The 24591-nt window shown below is 42.4% G+C and overlaps 2 long non-coding RNA genes across 3 annotated transcripts in view; both read left to right on the forward strand.

The window, feature by feature from the left end:
• Nucleotides 1-23353, forward strand: part of LOC147601644 (uncharacterized) — a 31251-nt gene extending 7898 nt beyond the window's left edge. The window contains exons 3-4 of the long non-coding RNA XR_015257922.1: nt 1617-1691; nt 23332-23353. This is a non-coding gene — a long non-coding RNA (uncharacterized LOC147601644). The remainder of the gene's footprint in view (nt 1-1616; nt 1692-23331) is intronic.
• Nucleotides 8259-10736, forward strand: LOC147601645 (uncharacterized). Of its 2 annotated transcripts, XR_015257921.1 has the most exons (5): nt 8259-8381; nt 8658-8732; nt 9450-9612; nt 10152-10224; nt 10568-10736. It is a non-coding gene; the product is annotated as an uncharacterized LOC147601645 (long non-coding RNA). The 2 variants fall into 2 exon arrangements; XR_015257920.1 differs by having other exon boundaries at nt 10152-10736.
• Nucleotides 23354-24591: the final 1238 nt, after the last annotated feature.

Below are 24591 nucleotides of genomic sequence, written 5' to 3' on the forward strand. Positions count from 1 at the left end.
TTCCATAGGGAATTAAAAAAAATAATAATAACGTAGAGAATAATGAGTGTTTTTCAATGTCTTAGGTGCCAGCACACTTCCTTCCCTGTCACCAGGGAAATGGTGAGATTAAAACCATGTGCTCTGTGTGCTTCAGAAGTGAGATATGCACATCAGTGTTGTATAAATCATCAAAGGAAACGAGCAAAAGGACAGACCCAGAGCCACTGAGATCAATGGACTTTTTTTCCCCCCGTTGAATCCCATGAGCTTTGGATCAGGTCCCGGCGGATGTCAGAGCTCTGCCAGCCCCGCTGAGAAACTGTAGTCCAAATGTTGGCATGCTGTTTGGCAAGTCGCAACCGTAAGGTTAAGCAGAGGTTGGCAGATATATCCTCCACGGAGGAATCCTGGTGTTGGCGAGCAGAACTTCATAGCGAGACTCAGCACGAAGAACTTCTTGTTTCTCTGCACAGAGGCAATGCAGGTCCTAACCTACCAGCCATCGCTACGTGTGAGGACATCTTCTTCTTCCAGACACCCTGCGCTGTGCACTGGGTTTTCCTACCATTTGATACTAGCTGGGAACAGCTCTTACTTCCTCCTCTTTCACAGCACAGCAAGCAACAAATGGCAGGATTTAGCCCTTACTGCTTTGCAGGTGTGAAAGCCTCAGAAAAAAATGTGGCTTTCATCCTGCCCGTTGTACCTTTCCTCCTCTTATAGTCAGGAAGCCCAAGTACTCAGATATAATTTCTACTTTTAATTTTTGCAGTTCTTTATTTTTCTGAACAATAATCATATAGAAGTAAGCATGTTGTCACATTGAGGCTGTATTTTTTTTTCCTCGTCTCTTGTAATCAACAGCCATATGCAGATTTAAAAAATGTTTCAGACTCTTGTGTCTGGGCTGGACAGATTGGGACGTACAGGGAGGATTGGCAGGCCCAATTAGACAATGAATAGCATAAGTAGCTGTCAAAAAATAAGACTAGAGCAGGAGAAAGCATGTGGCATCTTTCACTAGATAAGCTAGAATGATTGGCATACTTAGTCAGAAACACTCGCTTTCTGATTTAATGGGGGCTTAAGACAAATTGTCTCACAGCTGAGACCATGCAAATCGATCATTAAAATGTAGGGTTAGAGTCTGGTGTCAGTTTAAATTCCATTAATATCAGTGGAATGACACCAAATTTATCCACTCAAATTTAGAGGATGCAAAATTTGGCCCGTAATTATTATTAGGAGCAAAAGCATGCAAAACTATATCCCATGGCTAGAATTTTCTTGAAATAAAAAGTAATAGAATAGTAAAAACCCAAAACACAGAATGGACTACAGTAGAATAGGTAAACAAGGAAAAGGAGAAGGAAAGGAAAGGGAAAAGGAAAAGAAGGGGAAAAGGAAAGAGGAAAGAAGAGGAAGGAGACAATGGAAAGAAGAAAGGAAAGGGGAAGAAAAAAAGAAAGAATGTAAAAGAAATGGCAAGAAATGAATGCATTAATTTAGGAAAATTCCCTGCTGACATTTAAAAACATGGAAAAAAATTCCATATGTACAGTAATAACATTGAATTAAATCATTTCGGCATCAGTGTTATCATATGATGTTCTTGTCCATCCTTTCCTTTTCAGCTTTTAAGAGGACCCAAAGGACACACCGTCTGGTGATAGCAAATTATCCAAGGAGGTGCCACTAACATTTTAACGGTGAGTAGTTTGCAGAGCATATCTGGTGTGGTGATTGAACATCCAGTATGAATATATTCAGCTGACATGAGTTCCTAAGCCTTTAGGAACACAGCAGAGTGTATTAAAAGCAATGTTTTTTTTCCATCCAGTATTAGGGAGTAACTGATATAATCCCAGCTAAGAGCACTGACTTGCTTTCTGCAGAACACGATCTTTTAAAATGAAATTTCAGGTGTATTTTGGGGAGCAGTGAGCTAGGTCAAATGGTAATAATTTCGTGTTCTGAGATTAATATTAAATTCCCCACCTGCTCCTTTGCCTTGTGTTCAGGAGTGTGGTTCAGTGAAGGGAACACTCCCGTTGGTACAAACAGCATGAGTCAGGGCTACTTGTCAGCCAGGGCTGCGGGATCACAACCCGAGTCAGAGAGCCTCTGTGAGGCTTTCAGTGACTCAGGACTTTGACAAATCCCTGAGATGGGGTGAAGGGATAACTTTTGTAAAGGAGTCAGTGCTATTGTAGACTTGGTTTTACAAGCAATTGCTACCGGTGAGACAGAGTTTTGGCAGCGTACAGACCCATGCGGTGGCAGATTAAGCTGGGGTGGCTGACATGACTCCAACCTTGCCTGATGACGCTGCCCTTATCTTAGAGGCTGGCATCCTTGCCTGGAGCTGACAGAGGGATACAGACAGCTTGACGTGTTAGAGTAAAGCAAAAAGGATGTCAGTCAGGAACAGTGGCAGTTCAGGAAATGCTGCGTGGCCCTTCAACCCCCTCCCCTGCAAGGCCAGGAGAAGGGCTGGAGCAGCCCTGCTTTGATCCATTGCCACATCTGAGCCAATATCCTGATACTCCAGAATTTGGCTATGAATAGCTTCTAATTCAAGCTGGCTGTCCTCAGCAACAAAGAAAAATGTAAATGCACAATGACGGTTGTGGAGTGCAGTGCTTTAAACAGTGATGGTGGAGTAAAATATTGCTTTAGAAAATTCACAAATAAATAAAACCCCTTCAGCTGAAGAAACTGGAAAGCCTTTTTTTTTTTTTTTTGCAGCTGCCTCCTTATATTTCGAGTAATTCTCCTTGCCTTTATGTGAAAATGGTTCTTTCCAGAATACTTTCAGACTTCAATTAAAATCATATTTGATCATCTGCTCTCTCTGACAAAATTACAATGCAGTTTTCATCAGCTGTAACTCACCTCATCTGATGTGCCTCTACTGATAGAGCTCAAACCAGATCTTTGATTCAGGTCCCTATTTGCTGTGGAGACTGAAGGAGAAATCTTAATGCGCTTCCATTTTTATCAAGGGCATTTTGCAAACGGAAGAGAAAAAGTAAAACTGAATAAGGATGCTAAAGATTATTAAAAACGTGTCATTAAGTCCAAAATTATTCACATGAAGAATTCCTTCCCAGTGGCAGAAACTGTGAAGAGGGTGCAGTGCTTGGAGAGAGCAGCGTAGGTCCCAAGGAAACTTGTCCTTGCTTCCCAGCTATCTGACTTGATTATTTGGGCAACTTACAAGTCACTTTGTCTCTTGTTGATCCAGTTCTTCCCTTTCTACTCTCTACCTCTTTATCATTTTGTCAGGATAAAACATACTACAAATTGCAAGAAGCTCAAACAATAAGTAGAAAGACCTTAATAACCACAGAGGCTCAATACATTTTATACTAGATCCCTATGATAAGAAGAGCTTTAGAAAAACAGAACTCTTATAGAAATAATGATATCCAAATTATGCAAATACCAGTCAGAAAACAAATTGCCACTAATGCTAGCCTGCTAAGCAGACCCATGAAGCACAGAACATGTGATAGACATTTCTGCAAAAATCCCCTGTAAGTTCACACAGAGCAGGATATATCTTAAAAAATGATCACGGGAATACTTTATCATGTAGAAATTGTAGTGGCTAGAGAGGCCACTTCTGAATTCACCTGGGGATTTATAGATATGACCTATACTGGCATATAATAGGGGAATATTTTGTCAATCAGCAGCTGGCATAAAATAAATATGTTTACTGTTAATGCTGCTGTCACAATTAATCACAAAATCCCAGGAATCAGATGCTACAGCACCTACTGGTTTTCGTTAGCATCGTGGTGTGGTGCGTATTAGGGCTTTCTCGCATAGGAAATTAATTCTTATTAAAATGTCTTGCGGGCATCAAAACTGAAGTAATGAGACAAGAATGAGCTGGGAGTCCAAAGGCAAATGGAGTGGGTGGGGGTTTATACAAAACAGCTCCTTAGTAATCAGCTAGCGGAAACTCATGAGAAAGGAGAAGTATGCCAGATGGAAACAGCTTTGCCCATTGCCTGAATAGAGCCTTTCACCCCATTTTAGAGAGGTAGGGTGAAACATTGTCAAGGCTGATCAGTCCCACAGACAGATAGTAAAGAATTTGAACTGTCTCTCTCTATTACTGTTTACTAACTGAGCTAACTGGCAACTCAGACCACCGGTAGAAGTTTAATTATCAGCCCTGTTGTTTTCATGATAAACTGCTGTTCCTTGGGGTTTTATCGTTTCAGTTCTTAAGGCCTTTCTGTGTGTGGTTTGGTCATGGAGGCAGCAGAACTGGATTGATTTAGAAACAGATTTAGCCAGACTGATGCTGAAATTGTGGCTAAACTAGCCTGGCATACCTCTTCACCTCTTTCTGTAACACACATGCCAAAAATCCTGCCATTGTTTTTACCAGAGTCCAACATAACTGGAAGCACGTCAATAGTCTTTGTAGAAAAAAGCTCGCTAAGATGCCTTCCTAAGAGGCGTATGATTAATCTGGAATCTCTTAATGAGGCTACAGCCTGGCACAGGTCCAATGGGCAGGTCAATTGGTCAACATTTGCAAGAAATCCTGAATTATATTCCAAATTTTGGTTCTCACGGAGCTCATAAGATCTTTTCCCTATCCTCCTCTTCCAGACCTGGGATATGCCAATCTCCCAGTTCTACTGGTTAATAAATGTCTGAAAGCATAGTTATTATTGGGAGGCCTGCATGTGTTACACATACCAGAAAATGGATATGTCTGAAAAGTGAGAATCTGAAAGGAGAGAAAGCAGATTTCTATAGAGAGTATTGCCTTATGCTGATTTTCAAAGAAACATGGAGATATTTTTTTTTTCACAAATCATAGAGGATCTGGAAAGGGTAATTAGTTCCTCTTCTTCTCCACAGCAGGCAGTGCTTTTAAAGTCCTTCCAGAGTACTTGTCATCAAAGTATTTGTTACCTACCTGATCAGGTCTTTAGAGGTACAATATGGTATTTTCAAAGGTGATGTGATATGGTTGCAAATCCAGCACGTTGTATGGCTATCTGTGTAAACAGACATTATATAATGCTTCCAGAAAACGTTTCCACAGTGGCAAGAAAGAAGTTGGAATTGATGAACCAAGTTTTAGCCAAATTGTTCAGGTTCAACCCTTCAGGATCTGTCTCCGCTGTATGTTTAACTCACATGACCCAGCCAGAGCACGTGCAGCCGCAATGCAGGGCTGCATTCACGTGGCATCACCCTTCTCCATCCTAGTCCTCCTTCCTGCAAGAGAGGAGGGTGGGTGAACGGAGGTGGAAGAACTGTACAAGCACTTTGGTTGTCATTTGTGTTTGGTTTCAGAGCTGCTGTCGGTATATCCCACAGCCCTCAGCATTGTATTAACTCAAGCTCCTCTGTCATTTGTTTCCAGTGAACCACGGGCCGTAACTAGGACTAGAGCTATCAAAATTATTTTCCTGCAAAATCAGGAAACACTCAGATGAGCTGGTCCATGTTTATGGACGCACCAGAGATTTGGGCGTAGCAACCAGCTAGGACTCCGAGTGAATCCTCAGGGATGGCTGGCTTTTGAGCCACATGTACACAGATAAATGGGAATCATCTGGACTTGCCTGTCCTCATCTGTCTCCTTGTCACAGCTTGCTGATACGTTACTGCACAGATACGTCCCCCACACCCCAGGCAATGCCCCTATCTCAGGAGACATCTATAAACCATTTGCAGATCCTAAGCAAATCCAATGTAGTGTATATGGATATGCGTTATCCAAGCTGTCCAGGATGAATTTTAACTGGTGCAGAAGCACTCTGTAATCATTGTTTTGTCTGGTATTTATGAAGATACTGCCCTCTGCATAGCCTGGGTGTTCCTCCATTTGTATGGTAATGAATCAGCATTCAGGGGGCCTTTTCTGTGCTGCTTCTTACCCGGGCCCTGTTCCCTCTGATATCAGAGCAAGGCCCCCAGCAGCCCAGCCGCTGGTGAAGGTAGGGGAAGATGAGGACAAAGAGCCCCGCCATACCTATTGATGGAGAAATCTGCATCTGAAAGTGCCTGCTGGGAATGGGCAAGGTGCCAGACAGCAGGGAGAAGGGTGATGCTCTAGAATATAAAGGAGGGCATACTGTTATAGCTTTCTGTCTTTAAGTCACTGGTTATTTGTAAAAAAAAAAAAGAAAGGAAGCAAATGGGGTGGGGACGGGGTGGGGACACACACACACACCGTTTGATTTGGCAGCAGCATGGTTTATAGTCATATCCCACCAAATGCAGGACCTCTTCTCTCCCACAGCCCCTGCCCGCTGCTGCGACTCTTCTAACCCTGCAGCCCTTCTCCTGTTCCACCTCTCCCTCTTTAGTCCACAACAGAGCCTCTACCAACAGCTGGATCTGCAATTACCCCAGTCAAGGCCATGATATCTGAGCGTGTAGGTGACTTTAAGCACTTATTTTCAAGGATCACTGCCTTTGCTATTCCAGTTCAATGGGTTTTGTTTTACTGTTTCTGAGCAGACATGCTGCCAAGCTGCTTCTGCAGTTCTCCTTCCACCCATTCTTACTCCTCTCTCATGGGGAAGGTGCCTAGGTCTTTCCCGCTGTAGTCCCTCTGCACACCCCGCTGCCTCCAAAAAAAAGAAAGCTCCCTCCAAGACAGCCTGGCAGCCTTCAGGTCCCAGTGCTTAGTGATGCCTCCTGCTGAACATAGGTCAAGACTCGCAGCTCCCCTCCAAAGAGAAAGAGAGAAGCGTCTCAGCAGCAGGCTACAACAGCAGAAAGCTCTTCAGTACTCAGTCATGGGGGACAAACTGCAGCAGGAGCCTGGATGATGTGTAGAAACGGCATGCCCAGCCAGCATCGGTGGGTACTATAAAGCTGGTGAAGACACCTGCGATCTCCATCTTCTACTCCTTTTTCAGTAGGTAGGCTGGTTAATAGACAACAGCCCTTCTTCTGGGGAAAAAAAAAAAAAAAGAAAAAGAAAAAAGGTGAGGGGGATTATATGCAGGCCCAGAGTGAAAGAGTTCAGCTGGGAAAGACAGTCTGCCCCCAGCAACCCATAAGTTATGCTTAGCTCTAACCAGATTTTCAGCCTAGAAGGAGGAAAGCTTCGGGGCCCATAGTGCAAGTTTGATAACAGTGTGTGAATCATACGCCAGTGGACCTCGGCTGAGAATTTCCTCTCTAAATCTCAGCTTCCCCAGTGCCAGAAGCATCCCAGTTGGGGCTCATCCAGGATGAATCTGCAATGACTAAGAAAGAGAAGGAGCAATGATTGACATGATAATACAGCATCTCCCATGCAAAAACCTCCTCACCCCCTCCAGCATTTTCATAACCAAATGCACACCTTGTTTTGCACTATAAAGAGCATGGGAATGAGATGTGATAATGAGACGTAACGAGATGCATGTATAAGACAAGCTGTGGACATGCAGTGAGCATAAAAAGAGATGTGTACATATGCACATAGGGAAGAAGTGGCAGGTGATAGACACTTTCTTATAATCTAGCAACAATAATCATGACAATAGTTAAGTTCTGGTTTTATTTTCCATCCCCCATGCACACCTTTGTGTATCTTGAGAAAATAAGAAAATAACCAGGCTTTCTATTCAGATTCTTATAACTAGACTCCAGTAAGCATTATAAAAAAAGTCCACTAATATCCATTAAAATCATTAGGCAAGTTTAATCCAGCTGTCTTCCTGCCCCTTGTGTTCCACTTTGTTTTTCCTTATTAGCAAAGAGAAAGCCTACAAGCATGCATTTTACAGAGAATATTGGAAAGTACCAGTTTGGAATTCACTTTCCACAATCCATGGCACACCCAGTGCTAAAAGCTGATTTTACCTTATCAGGAATCAGAAGCAGCACCAGACCTGCCTCTGTTTTGAACGCTTGCAAAATTGGTATCGGCAAGCTTCAGATCAGAAAGGACTTGGAGAGATTGTCTGGCAAATATTTTCAAATGTTAAATAGTAGAGGGGAAATAAAACTCTCTGGACAGTGCACCGGCAGAAAAAGGCAGTATTTGCTCACTAAACTCTCTTCTAATTATTGACATATTGCAACTAGTCAGCATTAGAGGCAAAAAGAAGCTGTAATCCATCCATGCCCTCCTCTTTTTGGACTGTTTCCGGTACTAATTGCAGCAGAGGAGCTTTCCGGACCACGATCCTCTGGCTTTTCCAATCGTTGCTTAGAGGAACTCCAAGGCTGCACAAAAAGTTACAGGTTTTCTGACTTTTTTGCAGTAACACTTCAGTTCTTTTGCCTTTTCGCGAGGTTGCAGATCCACAGCAACAGCCCTTCAGCTGAAAGCCCATTGTAAGCTTCACCAACAGTAGCAGATGCAGAAACAGATTTCCCTTGGGAGAGAACGTTGAGTCAGTCTGACAGCTGTAGTGGCAAGTACTAGCGATGTTCATTGCCCTTGTAAATCTTGGGGATAAACGTACCTAAAATGTCAATGAGTGAGGGTGGAAACTGAGTAACTCATGCTCGTGTTGCATAAAAATGGCAATGAATGATTATTTATATCAGGCAGGATGTAATTGCCTACACTGGGGCACGGAGCTCGTGGGCAGGCAGCGCTGGGGCGGGTGAGGATGCTTCTACATAAACATGTCGTGATGATCGGTGTTCATTGATTCTTTTACTCCCTTACATTTGTTACTGTCCAGGTGGATGCTTCCTCTTACTGAAGCAGAAATTGTTTATGCGTAGCGCCGTGGCAAGAGCTGTGCAAACATTAACGTGTGGGTATGATTCATTCCTGCTGATGGAAGCAAACCCTCGGCATAAGAGAAGCAAATTATTCTGTCTCTCTCCACCGTGGCATGGAGGTTTCTGTAACAGGCTTGGGGGATTTCTAGTGTGGTTTTGCTCCCTATTCGAAAGGAACATTTACTTTGCTCCCCATGCTGCAGCCTTGCAGGAGAAGTTGTGCTGGCTCCACACTCTCTTCTGAACTGGGAAATGTGCCTGCCTTATGACACTAAAGCCACACGTTAGGCAAATTTTTCCTTTCAGCCATCCTTCCAGATACCATCTTTTTGCCCTTTTTGCCTAGGGGCAAGGAATTTACTGGTGGGACCATCAACAACAGGGGGAATTTTACTGGCAAAACCAGCAGCCTGCTTGTCGTTGTTACTTTTTACTCATGCCTGGATCATCTTGCAGTGGTTTCTATGACAACAGAAAAATTATTTCTTAACATAAATCAAGTTTGTCAGACTTATGCTTGTGCATAGCACTTGCTGAAGGCTAAATAAGCAATTCCAAGAGCGAAAGCAGACAAACTGATCTGCTGTATGAAAATGAAGCTGCCAAGTATCCGAAATAGAAAAGATCCCTTGTTTTCCTAGGGAAATTTGCTTTAAGTATTGAATTGTGGTGGTTCTTTCATATTTTGTGAAAGAAAAGCATGAGACTAGTGAATATAATGAATTAATACGCTTATCTTTTAAATGCAGAGACTTTGGGACACATCAACTGTGTTTCTAAGAAAAGAAGTGTGAGTATTCAGCACATAAACAACACAGGAAGAGGAAGAAAGGAGAAGATTCATAGAAGCTCCTCTTTAGAAAATGTGAAGGGATTTCTGAACATCGCATTCTGTGCCTGTTTCATATGTGGGTAATGATAATAGTTCTTGGTAACCTGATCCTCAGAGTGCAAAATCTTAAGACTACCTTTTGCTTGCTCATTTTTTCTCATCTTGTCCTCTGGCATCTTTTTATTAGACCCTAAAATTATAGTTATGATTGGCAGATTGGAAGGACTGTTTTGCAGACAGTTCATCCCTATTGCATGTATTCCTGCTGCATAGCAATGAGCTATTTTTAAAAGTATAAATTTCTTTATACTTCTTATATTTCTGAGTGATGAATGGTAGCGTCCCATATCAGTTTAATCTACAAGGATCATAATTTTTAGTTATGACAAAATCCTTTCAGGAGTTTAGTGCAATTTGTGGCATTGATATAGCTATTGGTTTTAGGCAGTGGGTTACTCTTGTTAATCTAAAATAGGTGGTTAATGGACTGGTTTAGTTAAGCTGTCCCTGACCGAGGGGGTGTCCTGTTCATCCTGTGGAGAAGAACAAACTCCATGCCTGGGTGTGGAGAATGGGCTATGGTATGGATACAGGCAAGCATATTGCCTTCTGTCCACAGCACAACTCCTGCTCATCTCAAAGGGAGCTTCATAGAATGAGCAAAGGCAAGGCCTCATCTTTTGCTGCAGAAGGTAATGCACTGCTTATTGTTTTTTCACTCTGTTAGTGCTTGATTCAGCACAACTCAGTAGGAGTGATTTATCTTTCCTTCCTTCCCATCTTCCTTTCTCTGTTTCTGCTCTACTTCCTTCTTGGCATCTCTCAGTTCTTCATCCTCCTCCTTCCAGCAATTCCAAACCCAGCCTCAACTACATCTTGGCTTCATTTCCATTCCTCTCCATCTGCTAAAATGTATTCATGTATTATGTATCAAATGTTGACATTTATAATGGCGTCAATAAAGTTTTGAGTCAAAGCCTGAATGGAAACAAGCAGTTTGGGCAGCGTTTACCTCTCTCATCAGTCTTGTTTCAGACTATTTTCAGACTCAAGAAAGGAAGCACTGCACAGCTGGGTCCTACTAGGAAGATTTCCTGAGCAACCATGATGGACAGGAGCATTTTTTGTTCTTTAATGGAAGTTTAAATGCCAAAGACTATGGTGGTTCCATGTGGCTAACCAATGAAGCAAGTGGACCCAGTGTTTCAAGAATCCTCTATCAGAATAAAAATACACGACTGAGGTAAAGTGAATGTGTAGGTCATTTGAAACATCCACATCCACACATATGCATGATTGGGAGTGGGGTTGCATGCTTAAAGCTGCAATTCCAGAGCAGCTTGGTATGATCTAAGGTGGGGTTGCCCTCCACCTTTCCTTAGATGCACTCTCCATTCTTCTCTTCACTGATGTTTGTCTGATCATACAATGAGCCTATTAAGGGAGAGAAACTAGCAACTCATTTTGGGGAGGGGGGAAGGGAGGGGAAGCAGCATTTTCTTCCAATTTAGCTCTTCAAACCAACTCACTGCAGGATTAGGTACGTTTTTGCCAGTGTGAGGGAGAGCCAGAAAATCCAGCCAGCAGTGTCGTGGGGCAGAGGAGCAGGTAATAAAGAGGTAACAGCAACCTAGGTCAGCTTAGGCTCTGACAGAACTGCAGCTTCAGTGGGGATTTTGAAGATCTCAAACATGACTTTGCTGTATCCATAAAAGCACCAGAGGTCTGTCAAACTTGCTTCAGAAGTATTGTGGCATTAGGGATGCTTAAATTTACAGCCCTGTTTTCCATTTCTTGTCTTCAGTGTATTGATTGCTACTCTTTCTCCAAGCTGTTTGCTATGCATCATACTTTCCTTTTAGTAGAGGTCTCAGACATATTTTGTCAGCTCTGGGCATCTGGATAAGACAAATTTCTCCTGCTGTACAGATTGATTTGATTTACGTTTATGGGGTGCCCATAGCTGGCTATTTGGATCTGAACTGCATATACACTAGAATAATTTGATTGCCAGTTCCATAGGTCCATTACAAGACACTATATTCAGATGGAGGTAAAATATGAAATAGGATCAGGCACAGGACCAGTCAATCCTTATTTTTCCCAAAAGGAGATTTTTAAAAATTTCATCCAATACAAGGTTCAGCACTTGGAAGGAAGGGAACAGAAAATAACAGAAATTCTTAGGCTTTATTTCCTCTTGGTAAAAAAAAAAAGATTGAAATGAGCTGAAATTCTGCTCCTTAATTAACCTGATGAAGTCTGTAAGAACTGGAGAAGGTAGACTAACAAGTACATGGCTGAGTCTAGAAGGAAACAGAGGTGAAAAGAGGTTAGAGATGAGAAGAGAAAAAACAATGGTTTTCTGGAGGCTTCAGGTAGTCAAAGCCCTGCACAAATGCCCAGCTAGGTGAACTGTGTCCTCTTTACTCTTTGATCTTGGTCTGCAAATCATTCATGGTATTTAGTGATTCGCTACGCCAGCTTGCCAGTCAGTTTTTAGGGAGCTGTAGAAATCAGTCATGGCTTCTCTTTTTGCATCCCACCCTTATTTTGACTTCATTCAGTTAATCTCCCAGCAGTGTATTTACAAGCGGGAAAGAAGCACCAGTGAAATGGAGAAGAGCTGTCTCGCTGTTATGGCCCCTCTGCCACCCCTGCCTTTGCATTTAAATGTTTTCTCTTGTGTTTGGCTCTTGCTGCTCCTGATCTTCTGCAATATGTCTCATTTTCTCTAATCATTTTACAAACACAGACTGAATCAAAGGACACCACCCAGAAGAGAAACAACTTGTCTTAAGATCAAAAGTTCTGCTTTGTTTGCTGTCAGGTCACCTACCCTGCACATTACATTCACAATTTATTTTTGAGTTGCTGTTTATTCACTCTAAGTGATTCAACCCATACATATTATCCTAAAAAAAGCCCTGGTCTCAAAACACATTGAGGACCACCCAAGAACTCCCATGGGAACTGAAGGTTCAAAGTAACTCCCTGTGCTGTGCCTTAACTCTTCTGGTCAGAGCAACACTGAAAAGCTTCACCCTGATGCCCCTGCTTCCCACCTTTTCTTCTTGCTAACTCTTAGCTGATAGGTACCAACCAGAGAAATGCATTTCTTCTTGTATGTCTCAAAAAGAGAAGAGCTCAGCAGCACTTTTTGATAGGTGGAATTTGTTAATATATTTTCTGTCCACTCAGTGGTACCTATGGGAAAAGTAAACCTGTTACTGCATTTGTCAGTGACGTGGGAGCCATTAAGAATTACCTATTCATTCACTGCTCCATCCCATGACACTCTGGGCCTGGAGAGGGAGTTGTGGTTGTTGCCCTTCTCTTCCCAGGGGTCAAGAAGTAGCCAAAAAGCAGGTAAGAACACACAGGGAGGAACAAGCAACTGAAATTACCAATGAACGACCTCTTTCTGAAGAGCTGCTACACCTGAGGTGGACCTGGTGCTCTACACTTAACAGTTTGAGATGGTGTTTATATGTAGTTAGAAAAGCTTTTTCTATTTCCTTAGTCCACAGAGCCCCATTGAGAAGGAAGGAGCTAGTTATTACCCTTCAAAATGGAAAAAGTTAAATCTGATGTAATTTTTCATCAGAATCTGGTGCCCTCAATCATTGCAAAGGGTCTATTAGTTCTTAGGTACTGGCTAACATCAATGAGGTGATTTGTGGAGCCGGTTACCATTCACTCCGAGGGAGGAAGGCTATAACCTAGCATATTTATCAGCCTGAAAGTCCAAAACCACTGACTCTTGAGAGGGGTGGACAACCCTAACCGTCCCTGAAGTCAGAAAGAACTGAGGGTGGAGAGCAAGCCCAGGAGATTTCCTGGAGTTCTGCATCTAGATCTTCAGGAACAACCTCCTGTAGCTATCCAGTCAAAGGAAATTAAATGTGGGAATCTTTGCAGAAGAATTCCTAATCCCATCCCTCAGTAGATGAGCACAGGCCTTTGTGGGAGACTGTGCTTTGTATCAGAGTTTTCAGTTTAAATGTCTCATTCTGGTACATGTGACATCCATGACTTTTCATGGGCTACAGTCTGACCCTGCAGTGCCATCACAAGACGGTATGTGTCTGTCTTAAAATGGAGGCAAAGCTGCTTCTCTCAGGAGGTAGATTCAGAAATGTAGCCAACCTACATGTGAGTCACAGGAAGGAGTGTATTATTTAGTTTCTCTTTATTATTTATAGTCACCAGCATCCATTAAAGCTATGAAGCTGCACAAATGTTTGCAAAACTGGAGCTGTATTCTTTTAACCCATACTGCACCTGGAAACACAACGCAATGTTGCATAATAGACACCTGAGGGTGTTGTCAGGGGGAAAAGGGTGACGTTGTGAAGTGATTTCAGAAGGAATCAGAAGAAGTGTTCAGTCATAAAGCTAATATTTGGCAAGGAAAAAATGACATGTCTATAGACAACACCAAAGTTGTTTTCAGAGGATAGTGAATGGAGAAGGACGTAAGAAGGCTGTGCCAGATGGCAGAATCGACAAATGAGAAAATAAACCCTATTTTACCTGGCAATGTATAGTCTAGTGGGCTGTATTCTCAGCTGGTGTAGGCTGGAATAACTCCATTAACATCGATGAAGCCAGCAAGTCCAGCTGAGTTCATGGAGAAAGATGTTTCTTTCTTAAGCCTTTTTGTGTAAGCCACACTTTGGTGCTTTCCATGCTGTTTGTTTTCCCCTTGTAACACACTAAGGGCCAAACTTGGCTTGCAAGGTTGTCAAGAAGCTTATAACCACCCTGACTATGTCTAATGCAGTAGTGAAGTCGGACACAGGACACTCTGTGCATTCAAAGCCCGTCAGAAATTTTAAAGGAAAAGCAAAGCCTTCGACAAGACGGAATTTTGAAGGAACTAAAAATTGTATTCTATAGCATGTAGAATACATGCTTGTGAAGAAATGACCAAGTCATATACAACAGATGATTTGCAGAACAACACCAGTGCTAAGCATAAAGCATTTGTAGGGAAACAGAGGGCTCCTGTGAGGTTTTGCATGATTCATTCATATTTTCCTTTGGCAGCATGAATGTGAGAGAAGAATACACCATTTGATTTGGTTTTCCCTCCAATTCATTTTCCTGGACCCCTGCAAGTCAGAATCCTCCATAGGCAAAGTTTTGTAGCAGGGACCAGCTACACCAGACCTCCAGGTAAATAAATTTGCAGAGAGAGTCTTGTGGCTCAGAAAGTTCACTGTTCTCCGAGTGAGTCACTCTGTTGTTTCCTCCCTCAAATTGCAAATGGCATTTCTTCACGCTTTCTCTCTGTTTTTTTTTATCCATCATCAAATGCCCTTTAGCTTTGTGGGCAACACCAAATAAATATGGCCCTGTCATATTATGGGTTAAGAGGAAGAGCCTAGAAGAAAAGTAGAGATTGATGTAAGTACAGCACAAACCAGCTCATGTATTCATGGACTAATCTCAGTCAAGCCTCCTGAGATGTTTGTCAAGTTAAATGCTCAGTGTTACCAGCGCTTGGAGCCAGATTTGCAAAGTGTATTCAGTCGCAAGACACCCAGGTTTCATTTGCCATTGAGAGGGACCCTGCATAGTGAGGAGGACTCTCAACAGATAATTTCCATTCATCTTAAAGACTATATGAGCCTATGTGGGTTTGATCTTTATGGCCTAATTTTCAGAGATGGCTCTCACCTCCATCCCCAGTGACTCTAACTGTACTTTGGGGGATTTACTTCCTGTGCTTTCTTAACTAACATAAATTGCCCTGTTGATTACACAAGGGGGAAATATTACTGCTGTATACAAGAACTGCAGGATTGGACTCTTGAGGGTTAAGATTCTCAGCTTTCCCGTTTGGTCGGCCTCCAACAAATTGAAGCGAAGCAGAGCCTCAGCGTACAATATACAATTACATTTCTGACACACCGCATCTTGCTGTGCCATCTCTTTTAAAATCGGAACCTGTTTTCAGCCTTATAATTTAATAGAGCATGATAGGAAGCCTTGAATAGAAAGCATTTCTTTTAAATTTGACTAAAAATAGCTTTCCTTCCACAATGAGCTCATGGCTTTTTACTTTCTCTTATGGTCAGTTGGCTTCCCCTTCACACATACACATATTTTATGGAGTGGATTCATACAAATGAGATCTCTAAATTATTAATATATTTTGTGTTTTATTTTAATAGTTTCTTGTTACACATTTTGATGCACATTTTGCAGACGTAGCACCTATTCTTGTACATACTCAAACAAAGTCAAGTACATAATCTTATACTTTTCCTTTGAAAAGCAGTAGCTTTAATGGCTGCTGAGGAAGAGTTTAATTTGCATACTTTTGTCTGTGTTTTGTTAATCTGTGTGACTGTGAATTTGCAAAATAAGTTGTATAACTTTGTTGATCAGACATAAGGCCCCATTCTAAGTAAAAACTGGATCCTGTTCCTACTGAGTCCGGCACCTGGAGCAAGGTTGTGGAAAAAGCTCTGATTTTTATTTTTGCAGTCCTCTAAGGCAGGACAGGGTAGCTTCAAGTCTGTGCTATGTTATCTTCTGCTTTCCAAGGTTTTCTGTTAATTCTGGGAAACGGACATCTGCTGGGAATGCTCTGTGCAACTCCCAGTCAGCTGGCTGGCCACTTCAGGCTCCACTTATGTCTTAAATCCCTCTACCCCCATCGCCGGTGTGGTTGCTGGGTATGATAATGGTGTTTTCAGCCTCTCATTGCAGGAGAACTTTGCATTAATGAGAAAAGAAAGAAAAACTGGATTCTGCATTTTGGTGCTGTAGAGTTGTAGTTAATTAGCCCTGTGCAAGTTTTAAGAAGCTGAGTGAAATTTGTCTTCTTTGATCCACCATTAATAAAAAACTTCTGGACAATACAGTCCTAATTGTTCAACCCAGTGGCATCATTCATACAGGTGCAGTTTACTATTTCTCTTAATTTTCTTTTGAGCATTTCCAGCAGCAGGAACACCAAGCGTAAGTAATTGTGGTGGTTTAGCCCGGATCACCACACAGTTTCTCGCTCACCCTCCCCTAGCCAGTGGGACGGGGGAGAGAAATTGGGAAGAAAGGAAAACTTGTGGGTTGACATAAAAACAGTTTACTAAAATACTAAAAACTACAAAGATAACAGAATATAAGGATATTGCTATATACAAAATGAACAGTGTACGATTTCTCACCACCCGATATTCGAATAACCGACACAGCCCGAGCAGCGATCATGGGAACAACACCGAGCAGCAAGCAAAGGGGGGGGCAGCAAGCTAGAAGGTAGCAGGAACAATGCCAGCAAGCAAGAGAGAAGCAGAGGATGCCAAGGGTGCCCGAATGGAATTGATGCCCCGTCCCATGGGCAACCCCCAGTTATATACTGAGCATGACGTTTATGGCATGGAATACTCTCTTTGGACAATTTGGATCAATTATTCTGTCTGTCTTTTGCCCAGCTTCCCACATCTGCACGTTAACAAGATGTTAACGAGACTTGGAAAGCCAGACACTGTCCTTGGTCTCATTAACAACAACTGGTATCATCAGAGAGTTTTTATCAACGTTCTTTACACACGAAATCCAAAACACACCGGCTACTGAGAGGAAAATTAACTCCATCCTTGCTAAAACCAGGACAGTAATGCATCAATGACATCTCATGGTAGCTCAATGACTTTTCTTTATGCTGTATAGGTTGGATCAGAATGAAGTAGCCAGAAGTATTTGTTATTTGTGGTAACTTTTGTTTGTTTTCCAAAGGATGCAGTAGAAAACCTGGGCATTCTGCTAGGCAAATGTTTGTGGTAAAGTACAGGTAGTACTTTAAAGAAAGCTATATCTCTGGGCCAGGGGTTCTCTGCCATGTTTGTGAAAAAAACCAAATTGCTTAAGGATGGCAGGAAGGGAATTCACATTCCCAAGGTTCAATCAAATAAGAGAGCCCTGCTCATACTGCCTGGTTAGCCTGGCATTGGTTTGCAGGCCCATGTGCCACCACGGCCCACGTTTGTTCTGGAGAGCTGTGACTGATGACTCTGAGGGCCTGAAGAGATTTGCAAGGAGATTAACACTGGAGAACAGAAAACGCTTTGGCACAAATTACCTCATTAGAATAGATTTATTTACAGAAAGAAGACAAATTTGAAGGTGTCATTTATGTTCCAAGGAAAACCTCTTTGTGATAGGTTGCTTCAAGAGCAGAACACATTTAACATATTTATTCTTTTAAGGATATTCAGGACCAATGCATTAAACGTGGTAGTGAAAATGAATAATGAGATTTAAAAAAAAAAACAAGACAAGTAAAAGCCAAGGTCAAATTGCAAGTATGTTAGACTGGAAAAAAGAGGAAGAAAATGGAAGTACAGTGTCCTGTGCAGTTTAGCAAGGCAGCCAAAAAGAAACCTGGGAAGTGGGAGAAATTCAGCCATGGATTCCTTTGTCTCTTAGTCAAATGGGAGGAGATGTCCTGTTGCACTACTGTACAGTAGCTTGTTTTTGCACTTGAAACAAGAGACCTGATCTTGATCTTCAGGGTAAACCTGACCTCAAAAGAGACCAACACAGAGGGGATAAGCACAGAGCACTTCAAAAATCTAAACCCTGCAAGACAATTAAGATCACATCTAATGTCATAACATTGTGCTGGTCTGTCAGCACCACAATTAGCAATACGTAAGTGCAAAACCAAAAGTCTGTTTCAACTCTGCTAAGCAATCCCTCACCAGAAACATAGTCAAAAATGTCTCAGGAGGTGAAAGCCTTACAGCTGACTCAACAGCTTGAAGCTCCCTTAAGGTCTGCAGGGACTTCAGAAGGTACTGAAGCACTGGGTCCCCTGAGGTGCTGTTAAGATTAAGAGCATCGCTCTCCTTTTAAGGAAGACCCTATGGAAACTTAACAGAAGAGCTGTGTTTCATAAAAACATCCCACCTAACATTAAGAAAACGGTACAGAGTGTCATGACTGAGGACCATGAATATCAGTGTTATAACCTGCCCCTTGTTCTGTCATAGTACTGGTCTGGCAGGGCACACTTTAGACTGAAAGGAAACCCTAGAGAGCCTTTAGCTTCCATTAATACGTATCTTAAGATATTTTTCCCTGCATCTTTCGAGTCCCTCCCAAGCCAGTGGTCTCCCTGCCTGCCTAAAGCAGCAGTCTTTCTCTTCTGATTCCTCTTTCCTGTGGAGTCCAAGGGAGGGGAAATTCTGCTACTGCTCTGTGAATCCCCTAGGTATTCTGAGAAAGACTTTTGTCACATTTACTATTCTCTAAGCTTTACCTGGTTCAGGTAATTCCTGGAGGCCATGGGAGGTGACAGGTTAGGGAGCAGCCATGCCTGTGCTACCGTGAGACTGCATCTTTTTCCTGCTCCAACAGGCAGCAGGAATGTGGCACAAATGTTCTCCTTTCACTGTTGTTAAACTGTGACCAAGAATGCTACAACTGTAAATCCATCAGCTTAATCGATATTAACAGTAATTGCAAGAACAATTTCCACAGGTTAAATAAGAAATGTTTTCACTTCAGCTGAAGGCCAGCACTTCAACCATAAAGTTGATGTCAGTTGGTTGTTCATCATTTTGTCATATTTTAATTCTCTGTTATAACTGGGTTCTATTTTTTTTGAAAATAAAAAAACGAACTAGAAAGTTTCCCTGTTCTTAGTGGTAAGTATTTTAGCTGTATGGCTACATTTGAATGTATGTATAGCCTACCTGAACAATGAGAGCCTTAACAGAAGAACTATGCCCAGTTCCTCATCAACCATTAATAATATTATTGTTAACAAATACCTGAGCACTGAATCATAAAGCATGTGCTGATTTTGACTCTATGTAGACTGCAGATCCCCATTATTTGGAGAGAAAAAAAAAAAAAGGTTGTAAGTAGGTGACTATGTCCATTAATTAAGCTATTCAAAACCAATTTGCTTTTTCAGAGGGCACTTTATCTCATTACAGTTCTCTCAACGTAAACAATAAAACAAACAAGTGAAAACTGCAAACCCAATCTCACTGTTCCCAGTGTCACGATGAGTTAATTTCCCGCCTGCCAGAAAGTGACCAGTGATGCTAGTGCTTCTGGTCAGGCATGCTCTTTGCCGTCATCTAAGGAGAGGAGCAACTCTGATGTTCCTTAGAGACATTCGTCACTGTCACAAGAGGACAGCAAGTCTTCACACCTCTCTGCCTACGTCACAATATCAACGGCCCACCATGGTCCTCATATCCCAGCAGCAAGAAGCTTTTGAATGTAACTTGCCTTGGTAGGCAATCACAAGCCTGGCTACTGTGTTTGAAGGAGGCCAAAGTTGTACTCTTGACTCAAACAGCACTGCCCATGTGCTGATAGCGTAGCATGTGTGAGGATTTCCAGGACTCAGTCCCAACACCGCTGTTTCTCACACAAGATTTCACCCAGCCATGTGGAAGTGAGGTGCTACCACACACCAACTTGTTTTGCCATCTGGACATTGCTGGAAGCATTTTGCTTCTCGTAAACAGACTGAGGTCATCTTTCCTCATTAGCTTGGTCATTGCATGGCTAGCCAAGTTATCTGGCCATGCTATAACGTGCACACTTCGATGCTTAATCACTTCTGACCAACAGCCTTCAAATCACAAAAGTAAGGATAGATCCCTAACTTTTAGGTTTCTTTGCTGAATCATCCCCAAGCTTATGTTCAGTGCTACTTGGCAGTGTGAACGAGCACCGGGTCATTAACTCAACACTGATACTGATTGGCAGCTCTAAGAGAAACGCCCAGATGTTCCTATTCATTTCTTGCCACCTTGCAGAACTCTGGCAGATGATTGTAATCCAAGAGAGGACTTGTAAAACCAGAAAGAGGGAGAAATAAAGGCCAGGTATACTGAGGAGCCCATGAGACCAAAGAACAAGTTGTTCTGCCAGTGACTCAGAAGCAACCTCCTCTCTTAAGAGACATTATAGGGTTTTTTGTTAGAGGGCAGGATCTGAGTTAATGAGAGACTTGATGCATATAAATAATAATACCGCTATTTGGGAACTTGTGTAGTCAAAAAAAGCGATCCAAGCAATCTATGAGCACTCGTAAAAATTGATAGCCCCTGAACTAAAGCAATGTAGGACTTGGTGAGTTAGATCTCTCACCCTTTTGTCTGTAGCAGGTGCAGGTGCTGGCACGCAAGTGGGTCTTGGTAGTTGCCAGGGATGGAGGAAACTGAGAAGTGGGTTCAAAACTGAACGTCCCCAACAAGCCTGGGAGAGAGAAAACAAATATGCCAAGGTGGTTTTAAATGACAGGATTTCAAAACACTTGTTAGTGACATGAAAAAAAAGACAATTTGACACACAACTGCTCTCCTCCTCTGGTCTGTGAGGCAAAGCCTTTGTGTCCACAGTGTTCTGTTTTACTATATCTGATTCTGCAGTAGGGCAAAATCCCACACCATGACCCTTCCCTTTGTCCTGCCCTTCTTCCACAACTGGTGAATTTTCAACTTACAGGGATAAATGGTGATTTAGCGATCAGATCTGCGTAATCCTAGTTTTCTTCAGTGCATGGACTCAGAAGGAAAAGTATCATAGATGTTACTTTATCAGATGACCTAGGTGGAAGCTGGAAGTGCTGTCAAGGGCATAGCTGGAAGCAGATGAGGGGAAACAGGACACAAATCCGTAGGAATTAGATATCCATTTGTTCTGCTGCTCCTAGAGCAATGTGCTTACCCAAGACAACACTTGAGCGAGCTTCAGCAACAGATTCTGCTTTGTAATGATGGCGAGACCCAACAGCAGAATTCCACTGTGACGTTTGAATGGTTAAACAAGTTTTGTTTCGGAAACTAGGGGAAGTATGGCAAGTATTATTATGATTAATGGGTGTTGTTATACTGCCAGTTTCCTAGATGTGCTGTAGTTAATTTTAGCCAATGAACCAACTCTTTGTGCAGTCATATGAAAACACACCAGTCTATGAGGAACGTGCACAGCTACAAGCTGGGCACGTGAATTTTAGATGTCTGCAAAAGTGCCTAACTGGTTTTCTTTAAGCATCCTCTCCTCACTTCTGACCTCCACGTTAGCCTCAAAAGCTGTGGTCACAGATTTGTCTCTAGATGCCTGTGTCCAAATTTTTTGCCCTTCCAGTTAGTAATTTTGACTGGCTCAGCGGGATGATTTCGAGGTATCCTGAAAGCACTGTCCTGGCCATTAGCTGTTCTTTGCTCCAAGCTAACTAGCTATGAAGGTACTGCTTAGGAGCCCAGAGTGGCCCATCCTCACTGAATGCATGTCCCAGTGCTCTTAAGATCTTAATAATCAGGTTGTAACATTGAGGAAACTGTGGCAAGACAGAGTCCATGTCCATGCAGCACAGATCCAGAATGCAGTACGGGCAGCATTTGCAGAAGCTGGGTTAGGCAACTGTGCAGAGCCCAAGATCAGCATCCAGGGAAGAGTGCAGAAATAACAAGTGTCAGACACAAGGTCATTTTGGCTGAGCCCTGAATCCTTCATTCATTCCAAAGACGACTTTGTAGATGAATAAATGGCAGGTTTGCTTTTGAAATGCAGCAATTACTGCTGATTTGAAGGAACGGAAGGGTACCAAGATAGATAAGCTTGCCAACAGCTGTTTAGCTGGCCTCTCAAGGAAATTGTAACACTCACCGGCCTGGGGGGAAAACCCGCTTTTTCGATACTAATGATTAGGCTGAGCTCCTGGATGATGCTACAAAGGTTGCCTCCTAAGCCTGTGATGGTGCTAGAGTCACCAACAAACAGGAGTTTCCGGGTGATCTCTTCAGGGACTCTTGCAATTGCATCTCACCAGCTGTGGATGAACCAGTGCCCACTGTCACCGTTTGTCTGAGAAGGACAAGGCAAGATGACTGAAAACAGGGCATTTAAAAAGGGAGAGACTGCCTGGTTCTATCTGACACTGAAAACCTGCTGCTTTGCTGACATTCATGTTCCTACACCACATATTGCCATTGGAGTATGGTTCTCACAGATGCTCAGACTAAAATTGACTGCCACAGCCACCTGATCTGATTGACCGCATAACCTGGGCCATAGGGTTTAACCCACAACCTTGCCGCTGCTAGGCTGTCATTCCTGTGGGGTGGGAGCATACCAGGACAGTCCTGAATGAATGGTGACTTTCTTCTCTGACTGGTGCATGTCGATGTGAGAAATGAGACACTAGATTTCTCATCAAGTCACCAATTAGGATAACATATCACACAGGGGCTAAACAGTCTGCATGAATTGTTCTTTGATTTCATATTTTGCATCTTAAGTAGTCTGGCCAGTCACAGTGGGAGTCATCTCACCTGACATCAGATATCTCCATCTAAGCTGGTCTTGATAATTAGTGAAGAAAAGTAGATACTTATAAGGCATGAGTCATCTGCCCTCTTTTAGATGTCTGCATTGGGGTGAAGTGACTCATGCTCTTCCCAATGACTACAAAGGAAGTTCAAACCGCAAACTCAGAAGAAGACGTATATTGTAATGTCTAAAGTTAGATAGTCGAGCACTACTCTTAATATCTTGAGGTGTGTCAGTGGTCCAGTCTCACTCCTGATTTGTCTTTTCTAAATAAAACAATACATTTGCCCTGGGAATTATGTATCTAATTCCCACCTGCTTAAGTGGGCACTCTCAAACTGAAAATAGCCCGTTTTCAAATAAAATATTTAAAATATCTTATGAAAATGCCCCCTGTCCCTGGCTTCTATCTAGCCAGTTTCTAGCTTTTGCTGCTGTTTAACAGTCATGTCTTCCTTTTATTTTTTTAAGTTCTACTTCTCCAGCCACCTACTACTCCCAAGGAGCTGCTGGGAGGCTGAACAAAGCACGCAAGGAGTGGACACAGCAAAGAGAGAAGCCAAGACACATCACTAATTCTGCCAGCTGTATGAAATAAAGTGATTACCCAAAGGATTTTTGTTTTCTCTCTAGTCTCTTTTTTTTTTTTTAAAAAGTAGTAGTTACTTACGACATCAATACAGACTTCAACATAGTGATCTTAGTGGGCAGTGTCCCTTTAAATTACATTATTCTAATCGAATAACTAACTTCATCAAGCAGCCAAAATCAATGCTTTGTATTAGACATGGACCCAAACCCATTAAGGCCTTATTATTCAAGCATGCACCTCCCTTCAGCTTTTATCTCCCCTCAAGGGTTTTTGTAGTAAAGCAGGCTTTTTTTTTTTTTTTTTTTAATTAGCCCTTCTGCCCTGGAGTCTTGTATTTGATTTTCCAGTATCCAGGGAAGTATTTTTTTTTTAAACTACTCAATCCTTGAATAGAAAAATTTGCCTCTTAGTTCTTCATTACCAGTGATAACAAAGCTTTGTGGAAGACATTCTGATAATGCAGAAACAGAAGCACACAAAGGCAAAGCAGCACTTCAAAGGGGCATTAGCTCTGATATGGGAATCTCATTCATCTAACTCCCTTCTAAAGCACGAGTTAGCAATTCACAGGGACACAGTTCACACATATACATGAAGTGGCACGAAAGGCCCTTGGGTTCGTCTGAGCTGTCTGATCCCAGTGCCCTTTGGTGGTGTATTTTTAGTTTTCCTTGACTTCATTTGGTTTCATATGGAGAACCAACCACTGGCTTAGCTGTTTCTGTGTGTGTCATGGGGGACCCAGAAATGATTGACTGAGGAGTACAGTTATTGTATGAGAAGCCATCTGCATGCTTGCTGCCTTCCCACGTATGCTGAGCAACCTGCAACCGCTCAGCAGCCAGTGATGTGCAGTACCATGGCTACCCAGATGTACGCCTCCGTGTTACGGATGCTGGGCCTTTGCTACTTAATCATGGTGTATCTCACCAGTAGTGTAACCAATGTACACATAATCAATGCGTAGTTAATTGAGCATATGTATCATGCATTGTCTAATCCACTGGAAATACTATATACACCTATTCAGGAACTGTGATTTTACTAATGAGATAAGGACCTTGGAGCATATTGTCCAAGAGACTCCTCAAAGCTAAGTCCCCACGCTGGACTCAATTGCTGTCGGTGACTGGTGAATCTGTATCATGAGCAC

This window comes from Chlamydotis macqueenii, chromosome 2 (genome assembly GCF_036417535.1).
Source record: "Chlamydotis macqueenii isolate bChlMac1 chromosome 2, bChlMac1.mat, whole genome shotgun sequence".
In the NCBI taxonomy this organism is placed as follows: domain Eukaryota; kingdom Metazoa; phylum Chordata; class Aves; order Otidiformes; family Otididae; genus Chlamydotis; species Chlamydotis macqueenii.